The following is a 19,547-nucleotide window of genomic DNA, read 5'->3' as shown; positions in this document are numbered from 1 at the left end:
TATGGATACGGGTAGCCTTGCTAGCCGCACCCCTAACATTCCAACATAACAAATCCATAAAAAGGAGGACAACTGACCACACCCCTACCCTAAGCCAGGTATTTACAGGGGCTCCTGAGAGCCTTACCGAGGTACCCCCAGGCCCCCTCTTATCTGGAAAAGCCAAAGTGTTAAGGCCACTTTTTTGTTTTCCTTTAAGCTTTTTCATATTAGTTTTGTTAACTCCCATAGATTTCCCAATCCCAGGATCAATACCAGGAACAGGAATACTAACCTCATTTGATTTCTTCATCCTTCTAGCTGCAAGGGTCAAGGTCCCCCCTGAGCTTCATCTTTAGAGACAAATAGTGGGTTCATAGATTCAACCACCTTCTCGACTGGATCTACAGACTCCAATCCTGGCATACTCTGATCCAAATGATTCTCATCTTGGTCCGACTCTTGAACCTCCTCAATCATCAGGGCCCCAAATCTGGAACCAGGCAAGACTACTGAAGAACCCCCAGCCTCCTCCCTAGCTTTGAGGACCGGCTTCTCCTTGACATTTGGAATAACAGTAGCTTTAGAAGAAATGGACTTAGAATTTGTGTTGATATCAGGAGGACGATTGTGAACCACTGAAGGTTGATTCCTATGTTTAGCGGGCCTCTTTGCCACCATCCAGGGACAAAAGTTCCCTTCGTTCCCCTGGTTCCCTCTAGAAATCCCCACACTACTCTCAACCCTCTCTTTAACAACCCTCTCCCTTCAGTTTAATAATATTTTAGTTTAATAATGTTTTAATTAGGTAACATTTCAGTTCAGTGAGGTTTCAGTTTAGTAATATTTCAGTTCAATGATGTTTCAGTTAAGTGATATTTCAGTTCAGTGATGTTTCGCTTCAGTGATATTTTAGTCCAGTGATATTTCGATTTACTGATGTTTCGATTCAGTGATATTTACGTAACGTAACGTAACGTACCGTAACGTAACGTAACGTAACGTAACGTAACGTAACGTAACGTAACGTAACGTAACGTAACATAACGTAACGTAACGTAACGTTACGTTGCGTTACGTTACGTTACGTTACGTTACGTTACGTTACGTTACGTTACGTTACGTTACGTTACGTTACGTTATGTTACGTTTAAGTTATATTACGTTACGTTATGGCACGTTAAGTTACGTAAGATTAAGTTACGCTCGATAATATGACATTATGTTACGGTACGTTACATTACGTTACGTTATGTTATGTTATGTGTGTTATATTATGTTACGTTAAGTTATGTAATTTTACGTCATATTACGTTACGTTACGTCACATCATGTCACGTCATGTAATGTTATGTTATGTTATTTTACACTAAGTTACGTTATGTTGGATTGGGGATCGTAAGCTCAATGACTGTTTATAAGTAAATAAAAGCTTAAAGAAATAACAAAAGCTAAGGATTTTAAATTGAGATTACAATCACGAGGATTTATAAATTGAACTTACAATCCTAAGAATTTATAAACTGAGCTTATAATTATTACGTTATGTTACGTTACTTTATTTATATTTCGTTACGTTAGGTTAACTTACGTCACGTTATGTTAGGGATTGTAAGCTCAATGAATTTTTATAAATTGAGCTTATAATTATTACGTTATGTTACGTTACCTTGGGTAATATTACGTTATATTACGTTACATTATGTTACATTACGTTATATTATTCTAAGTTACGCTACGTTAGGTTATATTACATTACACTACGTTATTCTAAGTTACGTTACGTTATTCTAAGTTACGTTACGTTATGTTACGTTACGTCATGTTAAGTTATGTAAGATTAAGTTACGTTCGATAACATGACGCTACGTTATGTTACCCTAAAGCCTAGGTATGTTATACTAGTGAAATTAATTAGATTAATTAATGTTTTGATAAGTATATTATTGTGTTAATTTAATTTAATTAATTTTTAGATGTTTTTTTTGTAAATTTTTATTTTAAAAAAATCATAATGAATTTAAGCTATGAGCATCCTTTAACTTAATAGAGGTTGATGATTTTTTAATACCAAAGAATTATTTACCATGATAGGTATGGAGGATGTAGTTCAACTAAAGTCAAAGATCACACAATTGTTAAAATGATAGGTATGGAGGATGTAGTTCAATAAAGTCAAAGATCACATATGAATAGTATTTTATTTTTTACAATCCGTCTGTCTATTTTTTGTCTTTTTTTTCAAAGCATGTTATCTTCTCACAGCTCGTCGAGTTTGATGAAGAGAGAGGAGTGTTTTTTTTATTTATTTATTAAAGTGAAGTTAATGTTCTTGGAAATGAAACGATTTTCAATTTAATTTGGTTTTTTAATTGCTTAATTAAATTATAATTGATTGACATGTCATCAGGTAGCCATTTTTTAATATTAAATGTCAACTTATATTATGGACCATTAGAACATGATTCAATGGATATTAATCACTCACCACCCATGGAGATAATTTAGTGCTCACCATTGAAAACAACCTCATATATATATATATAATTAGTAATTATAAAAAATAAAGATTATACTTAAAAATAAATATTTAAAATAGAACTATATACATTTATATTAATAGGCAGACCGAGCTGGACCGGTCCGTGTTATTTTTATTAATCCCAAACCTGTCCAAAAAATAGACGGGCTTTAGCGGGTCTAGGCCGGAGGGGTATCCGAGTCCGTGGACAAATCTAATTTTATCTAAACCTAAATATAATGGTTTACCAAAATAACAATTAATCGTATTTTTTAATCTAAATATTTAATCTCTACACATAAATTAATTGAATCAAACAATAATATAAACGGTTACATCAACCGAAAGTGTCGGCTTTTGAAAATACAAAACCTAAACCGTTAACATTTATAGTCAACATATACAAACCTAAATTGTGTCCATCCGTTCGGTTAATCGATTTTTTTGGTTCGGATTTTTGGTTTCTGGTTTGGAAAACAGTTTGGTCGGATTTTTTTCCCACCCCGCCGATTTGCAAAGATAGTCTCGTGGTTTAAAAGTTTGTAAACAGTGTTCTAAGATTTGTTAAATTTACAGTTAAATGATCTTTAAGCCAAATTTCAGATCAAAAAATAATTCCGGTTTAGTTAATTTGTAAAGTCAAACCTTATATATAGTAAAACCTTTATAAATTAATACTCGATAAATTAATAAACTCTTTAAAATAATAATTTCTTCTGGTCCCGATTTGGACCAGTTCAAAAAATGATCAATTTTAATAAATTAATAAGATAATAATTTTCTGGAACAACCCTTTATAAATACATTGTATTATTACCTTTATAAATTAATAATTTCTCAAATACATATGTGAAATATATATAGATATACATATTTGGGATAATTTAGCAAAATATGAATCTATATTATTTTATTTTTTCTTGAAATTTAAATCTAGTTGAATTTCATCTCTAACTATTCTCAATGCATTCAAAAGTTCCGGTGTATCCTTGTCAAATTGTAACAAAAAATTGTAAAGAATGGATGATGTTATAATTGTTTCATTTTTTGTGACTGGTTTCAAAGGTACCGAATCATCATCAGCTTCATCCTCAATTGAATTTTGCATAACGCTCGACACAATTTCATCTAAACTATGGACTTATGAGCATTCATTGTTTTCACCTGGATAATCCAATATTTGATTGACATTCATTTGATTGCGGTAACCAAGCTGACCTATCATTCCCTCAAGTTCATGAATGTCTTCTTCAGTGATTGCTTCCTCTAAATTTGTTGTGATAGATTCATCCTGTGTACGAATTTTGCAATGTTTGAAACAATTAGTAATTAGTAATTTATTTTTAAAAAAATTTAAAATCACTCTATAAATTAATAATTATTAATTTATCGATTAATTAATATCTCTATAAATTAATAAAATTCCATGGTCCCAACATTATTAATTTATAGAGGTTTTACTGTATAAGGTAATTCGCAAAGTCTGCTCCAAATCATTCTCTTTTAGAGTAAATAGAACGATAATAATTTTTAACGCAATGTCTGACTTTACAAACTGTACAAAGCGCATACTCCTATTTGCAAACTTTTAAACCACGAGCTCAGGGACGGATCTAGATGAGTTAGCTTAGGGTTGAGCACTCATAGGTCGCTGAAAAGCGTCAAAAATCGAGGGAAACTGAGAACAATACTTTAATTTTTTTATGTAAAAATATTTAAAAATATATCAATTTAGCATCTATAAATCACAATAAACATCCCCTCTCGGTGAGTCCCGAATCCATCACTGCACGATACTATTTTTACAAACCGGTCAAATTACAAAGTTTATTTTTATACTTTTCTTTTAATTTAATTATGGGAAAATTACAAAACTAGGTCAAATGGGAGGCCCATTTACATATTTAACCCATTTACTCAACCTACTACATATCTAGACTGATTTTGTGTGACTAACCTTCCCACTTCCCACAACGCGAACGCCCCCCCCCCCCCTTCTCCTTGGTTACGCAAAAAGTTGGCTCCTCCATTAATGATTTGAAGACTTTTGATCTTCCTATCTTCCTTTAAATTGCACGAAATCTGCACCATTTCGCCAAATTACAATGAATTTCTCTTTTTTCTCTCTTCATCTCTTGATTCTGCAACTTTCTAATCCTAGAAAACGAAACCATGGTTCTTCATCTTCATGTTCCTGCTCGTTACTTGGTTTCTTTTTTCTTGTTACCATCAAAGAAATGGTTATTCTACGTTATTTCCATCATTTTTTCCAGTTTATCACATTGTTATTGTCGCTTTTAAGGGTGAAAGGCACGAAAAATGTAAGTATTTGCTGTTTTTCTGCTTTTTCATGAATTCACTTCGCGTAGTCGATGATTTCGCGAAGATCTGCGAAGAGAAAGAGCCTGAAACGTGACGATCTACTTCGTGAATCGATCAGTTCGTGAAGTCTACGAGTAGAAAAGTTCATGTTTTCCCTCGCAGACTTCACGATCGTCACGTTTCAGACCTCGCATACCTCGCGAAAACATCCATTAGCGAAGTAAAATCACCTCTTTCCATGCGCATTACATTCACATGCTTCGCTAATCCTCATTTCGCGAAGCCAATATCGTATTTTTTTCTGCCTAACAAGATTAATTTTTTCTGAAGGTGGTTGATTACATAACATCCCTTTCTAGAAGGCGGCATCCTCGGATGCAGGGGAGATAACTTTTCTTCCTGTACAGGGAGAAATTTGCCTGAAGATTGTGCCAATCTTAGTGTGCACTATGGGACACGTCCATCCCAAAAGGTTTGGACTTCCATTTCTCATCCCAAAAGGTCTGGACTTGCTATAGAGAGAGAAATTACTCATCCGCTTCAAAATTGGTACCGGATTAGTTAGGTTCACTTTGAAGTGATTTGTTAGGAGTTTATTGTGGCAATCTTGTTGTAAATTTTGATAATGTTATGATGTTAATGTTAGAATCCGTTGTTGTTTGACATTTTTTTTGTTATATACCACTTCGCGAATTAGCTTCAAAACACATCCAGGCTTCGCATATGCTAATGAAATTCATCAAGTAAATCAAACATTAGCTTCGCATGCTTCGCATATGCTAATGAAATTCATCGAGTAAACCAAACATTAGTTTCACAGGCTTCGCATATGCTAATTAAATTCATCAAGTAAACTCAAACATTAGCTTCGTAGGCTTCGCATAATATCGAATCTGCGAAGTCAGACGGGAGGGGGCGAGACGCGCGTAAATATTGAGGGTATTATGGAAAAGTCACACAAAATCAGTCTAGATATGTAGTAGGTTGAGTAAATGGGTTAAATATGTAAATGGACCTCACATTTGACCTATTTTTATAATTAACCCTTTAATTATAGATCGCGTACGCTGTTTAACACAGAATGTCTGACTGCACAAATCACGTATCTTGTTTACAAACTTTTAAACCACGAGACTATCTTTGCAAATCAGCCAAACCACGAGGTTTACTTTTATACTTTTTCCTTAATTTAATTTTGGGATAAGGTATCAAAATTGGTTTTTGTGAAGTATCAATTTAGGTTCCACGTACAAAATAACACCAATATAGGCTTAACGTTTAAAAAAAAGGTACCAACTTAGGCCTCGAGATAGCGGAACGTGACATGTCATTCATATTAGTCCATTAAGTTTTGATTTCCCTCTCCACGGGTTAAATGCATCATTGGTCACCGAAATTACATAGTTGTCTCAAAATGGTCACTCAACTTCAATTTCTCTCAATAAAATCATTTAACTTTGAGTTTTGTCTCATTTAGGTCACTTTGTCAATTTTAGTGGTCAAAGCGTATCGAAATAATGACATATGTGACACCTCAACATGAGTCAACTCAAATCTTTGACCGACACGAAATGTGACAGTTATATGCCGGGTATTTTTATGAAAAAAACTAAATTTTAATTTTTTATATAAAAATAATCGACACGTGATAGCCAGGTAGTGAATATTTGGATGTCATGTGTTATTTCGGTTAGAAACATGAGTTATCTCATATTGAAGTATCACTTATGTCATCATTTTGATGCTTTTTAATCACTGAATTCGTCATAGTGACCTACTTGAGACAAAACTCAAAGTTGAGTGATTTTATTGAGACAAATTTAAGTTGGGTGACCATTTTGAGATAACCATATAAGTTCAGTCACCATTGGTGCATTTAACCCCCTCTCCACGTACAATTGATAAAACTTAACGGAGTAATATAAATGATGTGTCACGTGCCGTTATCGAGGTCTAAATTGGTACCTTTTTTAAACTTTAAGTCTATATATGTATTATTTTGTACGTGGAGCCTAAATTGATACTTTTCCAAAAACTATAAACCTATTTTGATACCTTATCCTTTAATTTAAGATCTTTGCATACGGTCTAGTTAAAAGTATTTTTAAGATTTGTGCTCAGCCCTAATTTGAAGTAGAAAGATAAGTAATTAAGAAGCAAAGATGTACAAATCAATAGAGTTTGAAGACATGAAAGAGTAGACAGGGAAAATAAGGAAATATTGCATATTTTACAAGAGTTGAGTTGATATATGGTAATCCCCTCCTCCCCAATATCACAATTGCACACCAACTGGTTGATGAATGGTCTCAGTCTTGGTCGGATGCTATAATAGTGAAAATCCTAGGCCGCAATGTCGGATTTATTGCTCTGCGTAACCATGCAACTGAACTTTGGAAACCAAAGGGGAAGATGGACTTTATGGATTTGGGTTTTGGATTTCACCTTGTCAGCTTTGATCTTGTTGAGGATAGAGAGAATGTTATTCAGAATGGCCCATGGATGGTCCAAGGTCACTATCTCACTGTTAGAACTTGGTCCCCTAGTTTTGTCCCATCTGCAGCCTCAGTTGATTCTACGTTGGTTTGGGCCAGATTTCCCAAGTTACCGCTACATTACTACGATGAGGACTGCCTAATGCTTATAGGTAACTCCTTTGGTAAATCAATCAAGGTTGATAATAACACCTCCTCGAAGGCTCGTGGGAAATTTGCAAAAGTTTGTGTGGAAGTTGATCTTTCGAAACCATTGGTAGCCCAGTTTATGCTCAATGGTACCTCCTATCACATTGAATATGAGGGATTGTATATAGCTTGTATGAAGTGTGGTCGATATGGTCATGCAAAAGAGTCCTTCCCAGTGAATGACTCCATCCAGCATGTGATCATACCCCCAGCGCCCACCTTGACGGATACGTCCACGACAAAGACCCCTGAAACCAATGCCGATGCTGCAATGGAACCAGATACCACTATGCTTGATACTCCTGCTCAGCCCGCCACCGTGTCGGAAGGCACTCGATCTGAGAACCAGGATAATGAATCTTCTTCTGGAGATTATGGAGTTTGGATGATTGTTCCAAAATGACCCTATAAACCTCGCCCCAAGAAGCCAGAGCCCGCGACAATGCCTGTGAATGTGGTAGATGATGCCTTGACAGAACCGAAGAATAACAACCTATCTTCCTCGAAGTCTGCACACAGTACTAAGGGCAAAGCTATCAACTCTGACAGTGGCAGCCTGAAGCACCCTTTCACTTTCAAAAGCCCGACATCCGTAGGGACGCGTGGGGCTACAAAGATGACTTCGAGATCACCAGGGACTGTAATTCTACAAACCAGCAACATCTTTGGGGATCTTAGTGATAATGCTGCTGATGCTTCGATGGATATCGATAAAGCTCACAGGGATAAGGAAAACCTCCGACACAGAGATGGACATTTGAGCAGAAACAAATGTTTCCGTGCAGAAGATATCTCTAGAGAGCCCTTGAGGCCACGGGACCAAAATATAATGGATGCAGCTGCGGGGCAGCATCCTCCTCTTGACTGCTGATCTTCTCAGATCACCTTGGCTCCTTTACTTTTTGTCTAATGTTTATATCCTGGAATTGCTTTGGAGCCGGTGGTAATGAGTTTCACCGGGCTCTTCGTCATCTTATTTCTGTGTACAAACCTGAAGCTCTAGCTCTCCTTGAACCTCGCCTCCCTGCTTCCCGTGCTGAGGAGATGCGGCGAAAGCTAAAATTCTCAAATGTCGAAGTTGTGGATACTGAGGGTTTCAGCGGGGGAATCTGGTTATTCTGGAATTGTGATCATTTCAAAATTGATGTGGTGTTAAAGAATCGTCAGTTTCTCCATACTCGGATCATTTGGATTGGGGGCCAACGGCATGGCACCTCCTTTCTTGCAACCTTCGTTTACGTCCGACCCCAAATGAGCTATAAACGGGCCTTCTTTGCTGATTTGATTCTTCTTCAACAAAGTGTTCAGGAGGCTTGGGTTATTATCGGGGATTACAATTGCATTAGTAGTGCCGATGAGAAGCAGGGGGGTGCGCCTAGTGTTCTTGATCGTTGTACCACTTTCTCAAACTGGATCAGTAACATGCAGCTTATTGATTTGGGCTTCTCGGGTCCTTGTTTCACTTGGTTTCGTGGCTCTACTCACCGGACTTGGGTAGCCTGCCGTTTAGATCGTGCCCTCTGTAATCTGCAGTTCAGGAACTTATTTACTGAGGCTGCTGTTCGCCACCTTGCTCGGAACAGGTCTTATCATGCTCCTATTTTATTATCCTGTTTCCCTCGGCTTCCTGCTCCCGCTGCTAAGCCCTTTCGTTTTGAAGCGGCATGGTTGCAACATGCCGATTTCAAGTCATTTTTTGAGGCAAATTGGGCCACCTTAGTGGATATTCGGGAAAGTCTGATGAATTTTACCACGGATCTGAGACATTGGAATATGGAGGTTTTTGGGAATATTTTTCATAATAAGCATCGGCTCTTGAGGAGGCTTGAAGGTGTTCACCGTCGTCTGAGTCAAGGGTTCTTGAGAGGGCTCCATCAGCTGGAATTGAAATTAATTAGCAAGTTGAATGCAGTGCTCCTCCAAGAAGAAACGTACTGGTTTCAAAAGTCTCGGGTGAATTGGTTGTGCTATGCGGATAGAAATACCACGTTCTTTCACACTTCCACTATTATCAGACGGCGTCGAAATAAGATTGAGGGTCTACGGGATAACTCAGGGGTCTGGATTTGGGAAGCTTGTGAAGTAAAAAATATGGTTCGTAACTACTTCATGCAGCTCTTCACTGAAAACATGGTTGATCACACCACTCTTGTCACACGAGCTAACTTCCCTCGGCTACATGCCATGGCTCTTACTAGAATGGTTGCCCCTGTGTCAAATGATGAGATACGAGCTGCTCTTTTTGATATGGGTCCGTTTAAGGCGCCGGGGCCGGATGGATTTCAAGCCTGCTTCTTCCAGAATCTGTGGGATCAGTTGGGTAATCAAGTCTGCAGTGCTGTGCGAGAGTGCTTTGCTTCTAATCAGATCCCCCAGGGCTGGAATGACACACTTATTACTGTAATTCCTAAAGTCAACAATCCGGAATACATCTCTCAGTTTAGGCCAATCAGCCTCTGCAATGTTCTTTATAAGATTGTTACTAAATGCATTGTGAACCATATCAAGCCTCATCTGACCAAAGTTATTAGCCCCATGCAGAGTAGCTTTGTGCCTGGTCGTCAAATTACGGATAATGTGATTATCCTTCAGGAAGCAGTTCATTCTTTCAGGAGGAAAAAGGGTCGACGGGGCTACATGATTCTAAAGCTTGATCTAGAAAAGGCGTATGATAGGCTCTCTTGGCGTTTCATTCGGGAATCCCTGGAATTATTAAGCGTTCAAGCTTCTTTGATTGACTTAATTATGAACTGCGTTTCAGGTTCCAGACTTAGTCCCATCTGGAATGGCGAACAGCTCCAACAGTTCAATCCTACCCGAGGGCTCCGTCAGGGTGATCCGCTCTCTCCGTACTTGTTCGTCATCTGCCTGGAAAGACTCACTCACCTAATATCTGACGCGGTTGGGAGTTCTCACTAGAAGCCCAACAAACTTTCCCGTCGAGGTCCTGAAATGTCCCATATTTTATTTGCTGACGACATAGTGTTAATGTCAAAAGCTAGTATGGAGCAAGCTACCATCATCAATGATGTCCTCCACCGCTTCTGTGATGCCTCTGGTCAAAAGGTTAGCCTTGGTAAGTCAAGAGTTTTCTTCTCCTCTAACGTTTCAGACACGGCTGCTCAAGGTATCTGTGATATCCTTGGCTTTGCTCGGACTTTGGATTTAGGGGTGTACTTAGGCGTCCATCTCCTTCATACTCGAGTGTCCAAATCCACCTATCAATATGTGTTGGACAAAGTGCACAAGAAGTTAAGTGGTTGGAAAGCAAGCTGTTTGAATTTTGCAGGCCGAGTTACGCTGGCGAAGTCGGTTATCACTGCTATCCCCACTTACATTATGCAAACGACTTTGATTCCGGTTTCTGTGTGTGATCGTCTGGATAAGTGCAGTAGGAGGTTCATATGGGGCTCCTCAGAGTCGGTTCGAAGGATTCATCTTGTGAAATGGGATGAGGTGTGTCGAAGTAAGAATGTCGGAGGGCTCGGCATTAGAACGGCTAGACGTGCTAACCTGGCGATGATTGCCAAGCTGAGTTGGCAGATTTTGATTCAGCAAGAGCCGTTGTGGGTTCGAATGATGCGTGGTAAATATGGTGGGGATCGTGAAGGGATGTTAATTTTCCACGCTAACTCTTCTCATTCCTCGACTTGGAAGAGCATTGTTGCTGGCAGTAATGTTCTTGTTCATGGCATGGGTAAACTGATCTTCAATGGTACAAACACGAAGTTCTGGACTGATATTTGGTGCGGTAAGTCGGCTTTAATAAGTGACACGACCCAGCCTGTCCCGCCTGATCAAATAACTCGCTCGGTGCAAGATTATTGGCTATCGCACACTGATAATTGGGACTGGAGGACCCTTAGTTACCTTGTCAATTCATCGGGGCTTCTAAGAATTTCCTCTTTTGTCGTTAGCCCTCAGTGCACGACTCCAGATGCTTGGTTCTGGACCCTGAACTCCACGGGTAATTATTCAGTGAAATCTGGATATGAAGCTTTAGATACAAATCGGAATACACAGGGGGCTCGGGTTTGGAATCAGATCTGGAATCTGGAGGCACCGGAGAAGATTCGGCACTTTCTATGGCAATTGGGTCATGATAGTATTTTGTGCAACTCTACAAGGTTCAGAAGACACCTCGCTCAAGATAAAAGGTGCTATCAATGCGGTAATGAAGAGACAACAACGCATCTGCTTCGTGACTGCTATCAGATTAGACGCTTATGGCAAATGGTGGTGCCGCATGCTATTCGACCGAATTTCTTTATTGCAAGTATTAGGGACTGGTTGGATATTAACCTTCGCCACTCAGGGATGGTTGGTCGGATTCCTTGGCCCCTGTTCTTCGCTTGTAGTGTTTGGTGGGCGTGGAGGTTTCGGAACGACTCGGTGTTTGGATCTAAACCTTTCCCAAACAACGCTATGGATATTGTGAAGCGTTTCTGTATGGAGTTTATTGACGCTACTTCCGCCGCCAACAGAAGCCCGTATAGGGTTCCGAGAACTATCTGGATTGCTTGGGTACCTCCGTGTGAGGGATGGGTGAAAGTCAACACAGATGGAGCCTGTAAAGGAAATCCTGGTCTTGCTTCTGCAGGGGGACTCATTCGGGACTCTTTGGGACGGTGGTGTGGAGGTTTTGGAGCTAATATTGGTTACTGCACTTCATCAGTTGCTGAACTCTGGGGTTTATTTTTTGGATTACAAATTGCTTGGGCGAAGGGCTTTCGTCGGGTTGCTTTTGAGCTGGACTCACAAGTTGTGATCCGTCTCATAACGGAGGAGATTGAACCACACCACCCTTTTTCCTGGCTAATTTCTCGCTGCACTGCTTATCGAGATAGAGATTGGAATATCACCTTTACGCACAGCTACAGAGAAGGTAACAGAGCGGCTGACTGGTTGGCGAACTACGCAGGTTCTTGTTCTTTGGGTCACCATGAGTTTGGTGCGCCTCCTGCAGGCCTCCAGGGGATTCTTGCTGATGACAGTAGGGGATCCGTTTTAAGTAGAGTCGTTCGTCTGTAGCCTTGTTTTTTCTTCTTCTTTTTTTCTGTTCTCTTCTTTTTGTCCTGGGCTTTCTCAGCCTTCCTTCATTACCAAAAAAAATTAAATCCTAGAAGGAATAAGAGGAGTGGCGTTTTGGAGGAAAGTACTTGCAGCCGCTACTCCACTTCCAAGCTTAACTCGGTAACCCACATCCCTTAGTATCATCTCCACTCCAGCTAGACAACCCAATAGTTGCAACTGAATAAATTAAATAAATAAATCAATGTCACATTTTAATAAATAAGTTACTGTTTGTTAGTTTGATTATATAATAAAAGATTAAGGGCTAAAAATGAATTTCAGGTTACCGGGGGAGATCGAGTTCCTAACGTGAAAAACAGTGGAACATTAAAGCAATTAGGGATGCAAACAGGACGGGTAGGGTGGGAATGCATTTCCCATCCCTGTTCCCCATTCCCCGTACCCATCCCGCAAGTTAGACTGGGATAGATTTGTCCCTACCCCATCCCGTGGGGAATCTCCGTTCCCACGGGGATCCCCATTTTCAATTTACAGATGTTCCAAAAACTTTAGCCCCATTCTCTGAGGAGAATCAAACCGAATTTTCAAAACCATAAAAAAACTAAAAATTGCAAACAACCAATCACTTTTTTAAAATATACTTAAATCATAAAAAAAAAAGCAATTATAACGGGAATAATTGAGAATCCGCTAAGGATCCCCATCCCCACCACGAGGAACAAAATTATCCCCATCCCCACCATGCGGAACAAAATTATCCTCATCCCCGTCCTATGTATCGGAGATTCTCTGTCCCCTTCAGGGTGGGTCACCAACAGAAACGGGAAATCCCCACTCCATTTACATCCTTAAAGCCAACGTTGTTGATACAATACAATATGAGACCTTAATAACGGAAAATGAAGCATAAAATTGCACTATATCTAAAAGACTTAATGTATACACAACACTTTCAAATTGGTCATAAAAGTCGATTGCTCCTCAAACAACTGACTAACTCTTTAAATTTGCTTAAAGTGATCTATTGAACTCTTAATGTTTAAAGGAATATCGTGTTTTAAATTGTCCAAACCTCTCCTTGGTAAGATTTAGAAGGTTAATAATGTCACTTTAAGTAATTTCAAGATGCTAATCAATCGTTTTCAAAATTAGAGAGTCATTAGACTTTTTTGGACAAGTTTTAAATGACTACCGATGTATTAGGTTATGTGAAAAGTTATTGCATTGTTTTTCATTTTAAGGGAGTGTTTGGTTACTTCCTTCTCTCTTCATATTTGCCTTTTCACGATCAAAATGAGAGTTTTAAGTGTTTGGTTAGATTTTTTTTTTTTTTTTTTTTGCTAATTCCTACTTTTAAAAAAAGAAGCTGTTTCCATAGGATCATTATGTACTTAATATACTTAGATTCTTATACTTACTTAAAATGATTTAATGATCTTTTGAACTTACTTAAAAATGATATATGTTTTAGTTTTCTCAAATCTTTCTTTATTTTTGACACATGGATTTATTGAGTAAATGAGGGATAAATTGCACCAATAGTCGCTGAACTTTCAAATCAGTTTCAAAAAGGTCGTTGAATTTCAATAATTAAACTTTTATTTTGTTTTGATAAAAACAATAAGTAGAATAGTGACATGGCAAATACGTTGGAAAGAACTCGGCTACCTATAACATGACAATCCCGAAACAACCATGTGTATGTCACGTGACAATTTCAAAGAGTTAAATTAAGTACATAATAAATATAATTTTTATTCTTTTTTTTTATCTGACTATCATGTCATACATAAAAATCAATCATTTCCAATGTGCTTGTCATATCATTGTTCCAAAAAAATTTAAAAATATATTTTATTTTGTACGGGGTGGAAAAAAATATTGAAATATTTTCGCCAAATTTAAAATATTAATCTCCAATTCTATTATTAAGTCACAAAAAAAAAAATATGAAATCTTTTTAGAAACAAGGGATATACAATTGGTGCAGAATAAGGAACAAAATATATGTTTATAATGATGTCTGAAATTGACATATTTTGCCAATGTTAGGGGTAAAATTGCTTTTGACGGCAAACATTAGAAATAAAATTGCATCATGATAAAATTACTCTAAACTGTAAATGTTAGATGTATTTTTGCACGGCATCCTTTTTTAGATAAACTCATTTGGATTGGCTTGTGATTTTATTTTGGGTAAATAATTTATTATTTATCGTCTTTTTACCTAACACACTGTTTAGTCCATCTATTTTAAAAAAACATATTTTAAGGTCCTTATCTTTTATTAATATTAACCATTTAGTCCTTCTGCCTAGTTTTTTTAGATTTTTAATCGAACATGTCTTAGCTTTCAGGATAACCATAGTAGATACAAAATGGTCATATTACTCTGTTATTTTCTATTTGTCTCTTTATGCCAAATATAACAGTACAAAATCTATTAAAAAAAAATAGACAAAAGAACTAAATGGTTAATATTAACAAAAGTTAGGGATCTTATAATGTGTTTTCAAAATAGGAAGACTAAGAAAGGTGAGGAATAATAAATTATTTACTGTTAAGCTTGAATACATCCCGTCTAAAATAACAGTGCTGGAGGGCGAAGTAACTTTCGCAAAAGCGTGTTGAATCCTATTAAAACACAGTTTAATCCGACTCATAAACTAATTATAGTTGCCTAGACCTGTTTAAGGATTCTTTCTACCCAATTTTACTAATTAATTATTTGCGCAAAACTTATAAGTATTGACACTGCAATTATACAACATAATATAATATAATACTAAATTAATCATCTAAGCTTAATAGGTTAAATTAAAAGTAATATAAATAAAGATTTTCAACTCCTAATAGAAGTCGGACATGAGAAACCTAACTCTAGTGTTAATTTTATTTAAAAACAGAAATTTACACAGCAATAGAATATCAAAGTCTAGAGGAATATTTAGTAACAGCAATAGAAATCCAAGTTGTTTAAGGAATATTTATTCCCAAGTTTCAAAATACTATATATACCCTGCTCATTCAACTCTTCCTATCGCCACTGCCAAAACCAATTATTTCCCTGCTCAATCAACTCTTTTCTATCCTATTCAATGGAATCTAGCTCTACCCAAGTTCAAGTTCCTTCCGATATGTTGTTCGAGATTTTATCTCGTTCATCATTCAACACTCTAGCAACTTGTAAACTCCTTTCTAAGGACTGCAACCGTCTTACTTACGATTCTTCCTTCTTAAATCTCCATTCTCAAAGAACCAACACTTTATCGGGTTTTTCTTACAAACCCTGAGATTTAATCAAACTTCTGCTTCTTTTTTCTCTGATGGAAATCCAAATCATAACATCTCTCTCGATTTTCTACCCTCTCAGTCCGTACAAGGGATTTTGGTTTGTATTGAGGATAAGAGGATTCCTAGATATTATGTGTGCAAACCTCTCACTAAAGAATGGCAACGCATTCCAAACCCGAAGACTAAATATTTCAGTGAGTCGATAGCCATTAAGGTTTTAAAATCAAAGCCTTTACACTACAAGATAGTGAGGTTATCCCAACCAAAGCATCGTTACTTCGAAAAATATAACTGTCTTAGATGTGAGATTTTTGATTCAATGGTTGGTAAATGGAGGCAGATTGAGCAAGTAAAATTGCCATGTGACGAACACTTTTTTAGTTGGATTCCAGCTATTTCTGTGTGTGGCAGATTTCACTGGCTGACATCTGCAAAAAAGGTTTTGGCATTTGACGTTGATGATGAAAAGTACGATGTGTTTTCACTTCCTTTTGGTAACGATTATAAACATGTTCAGCTGATAGAATATGAGGGGAAGCTTGGTGTTATAGGCAAAGAAGGTAATTTTATGGAGGTGTGGGTAATGGAGATTTATAAGAAAAAGGAATGGGCGAAAATGATGAGAGTTGGTGTCGAAGAAGTGCAGAAGGAGACTTGTTATCCAGTTGTTTTTTGTAATGCTAATGTTGCTAAAATCAACATTACCCGCATTTGTGTTGCGGCTTCGCCTCTTCATGACTATTCATTTCCTGGTTATGGTGCAGAAATTCAATATGACGTATATTCACTCTTGGAAATTGAAATTGATTTAGGAGTAGTAGTTATGATCCACAATTCAAACTGAATCAAAAAGAACAAACAAACAGGTGATCTAAATGACTGAACAAGGTCCTAATTGATAGGGAGTAGAAAAGAGGGAAAGTAGAAATTGAGCATTCCTTCTCATGCTATGAAACATAAATGAGATTTGGTTGAATTATACTAAAGCAAATTAATGTTGCATCTACAAAGCTAAGTTCAATAACCAGAAAAAGCAGTAATCACTTCACTTGCCTCCTCACTGAATGCTTGGTTTAATAACATCAATTCAATCACAATCATTCTAATTTCATTTTGTTTCAATTTGATCACCATCGCTTCTGTAATTTTAAGTTTCACTTAGAGAACATGCTATGTTTGTCGAAATCTTTATGAAGATTTGGGAATATGGTTTCAATTCAGTTTAGATAAACTAAGCCTTAGCTGCAAAATCAAGTTACTGATTGTAGTTTACAAACTTTACAGTTACAAGTCACAATAACATATGGTGACATATCAACGAGCAAAACATTGATCAATAGCATATAATCAAATGAAGAAACAAGTATGCAGCAGCTAGTTTATTTTATTCACAAAATCAGAAAGAAAAACCAAAAAGGTCACATTACATGTACATCTGTGACAATTTCCTGCAAAAAAAGCATCTGATTAATACTTAAGACCCAAAAAAAAAGGATTTATGCCTGAACCAAAGATAGATGAGATGATTAAGACATGGTTATTCAATAAGCAAATAGCTGGCTCTCACATGATAGAATCAATTGGATTGCAACCAACTAGGCAAGTAAACAAAACTGACTCTAAGAGAATTAATCACCAGAAAAGTTTGAACTTCCATTAATTGCAGGAAAACAAAATAACAAGTGATGAAAGATACCTTGAAGCAACTGCAACTTGAAGTTCAATTCGAAACCAAATTAGCTCTGACTATAATCCTTTGAAGAGGCATAACAAGAGGCTGGAAATTGAATGTTTCCACCTGTGCTAACCTGAAATTCAAACAGAGTTTCGGTAGAACCACAAACAGAAAATCATATATATTCAACACATGCAATGCCAATAAATTCCATTCCACAAAGAAACTCCCTCAATTTTATAAATTATATTGAAATATAAATATTAACAACGATTGGTGATTGAAATCAAAGAATTAACATCTATTCTAAACTTAACAATAGAATAGATGTTAATTCTTTGTCCAATATATGCACAAATAATTACAGATATGCGCCAAATCTCATCAAGTCAAAGTTTAGGATAATTCAAAATTCTCCCAAGTAAAGGAACCAAAAAAACTGTTTTGATATTAATCCACAAATAAGAAGTCTCTGATAATTTGAATTAAGGATATGGACATTATGTTCTTCTCATAATCATTATATAGATAAACTTTTAAATAGTTTCTGAAACCATATATTGTGAAGGTCCTAGTTAGAAATTCCACTTCCTTAAGTGAATAAACCATGAGAAACAAACAGGTGATCTAAATGACTGAATAAGGTCCTAATTGATAGGGAGTAGAAAAGAGGGAAAGTAGAAATTGAGCATTCCTTCTCATGCTATGAAACATAAATGAGATTTGGTTGAATTATACTAAAGCAAATTAATGTTGCATCTACAAAGCTAAGTTCAATAACCAGAAAAAGCAGTAATCACTTCACTTGCCTCCTCACTGAATGCTTGGTTTAATAACATCAATTCAATCACAATCATTCTAATTTCATTTTGTTTCAATTTGATCACCATCGCTTCTGTAATTTTAAGTTTCACTTAGAGAACATGCTATGTTTGTCGAAATCTTTATGAAGATTTGGGAATATGGTTTCAATTCAGTTTAGATAAACTAAGCCTTAGCTGCAAAATCAAGTTACTGATTGTAGTTTACAAACTTTACAGTTACAAGTCACAATAACATATGGTGACATATCAACGAGCAAAACATTGATCAATAGCATATAATCAAATGAAGAAACAAGTATGCAGCAGCTAGTTTATTTTATTCACAAAATCAGAAAGAAAAACCAAAAAGGTCACATTACATATACATCTGTGACAATTTCCTGCAAAAAAAGCATCTGATTAATACTTAAGACCCCCAAAAAAATAAAAAAAAATTACCTATATCTTCACATTACATAATCATTGAATTCATCTGAAGAAAACCTCACAAAGTCCTTCAAATTGCAGTCCGTTCTATCTTCACTACTAATTTAGAACTCCAAACATGGCTAAAATCAACATTACCCGCATTTGTGTTGCGGCTTCGCCTCTTCATGACTATTCATTTCCTGGTTATGGTGCAGAAATTCAATATGACGTATATTCACTCTTGGAAATTGAAATTGATTTAGGAGTAGTAGTTATGATCCACAATTCAAACTGAATCAAAAAGAACAAACAAACAGGTGATCCACAATTTCTTTTTAAACCACAGGGGTGCACTTCGAAAATGATAGAATTAAAAAGAAATTACTCCTTTTCTTTTCAGTTTCTGTTTCAATTTAATTACGTCATCTTATTATCATTGTTTAATGGGAAGAAATTATTGAACTGTGATTCTAGAGAGAGAAACTTGATTTTAGAGAGAGAGAAATTAAAAAAGATGAGAGAGAAAGAAAAAAAATTAAAGAGTAATGGAGAAGATGGTATAATTGAATTTTAATTTTTTATTTTGGGGTTTGTTTGTGATAGTTAGATAATAAGGATGCTTAATTTATAAAATTATTAAATATAAGGACCAAATTAACTATTTTCTCTTTGACTTTTAACACCGTTAGTCAATTTTACCCCTCTTTGCTAACGGAATGAAGTTCAAGGCACCGACTTGCAAACTTTTAAACCACAGGGGTGCATTTCGAAAATGGACCAAACCACAAGGTTTATTTTTGTACTTT

This window comes from Euphorbia lathyris, chromosome 6, assembly GCF_963576675.1.
Source record: "Euphorbia lathyris chromosome 6, ddEupLath1.1, whole genome shotgun sequence".
Classification (NCBI taxonomy): domain Eukaryota; kingdom Viridiplantae; phylum Streptophyta; class Magnoliopsida; order Malpighiales; family Euphorbiaceae; genus Euphorbia; species Euphorbia lathyris.
Note: the sequence above shows the minus strand (reverse complement) of the source record.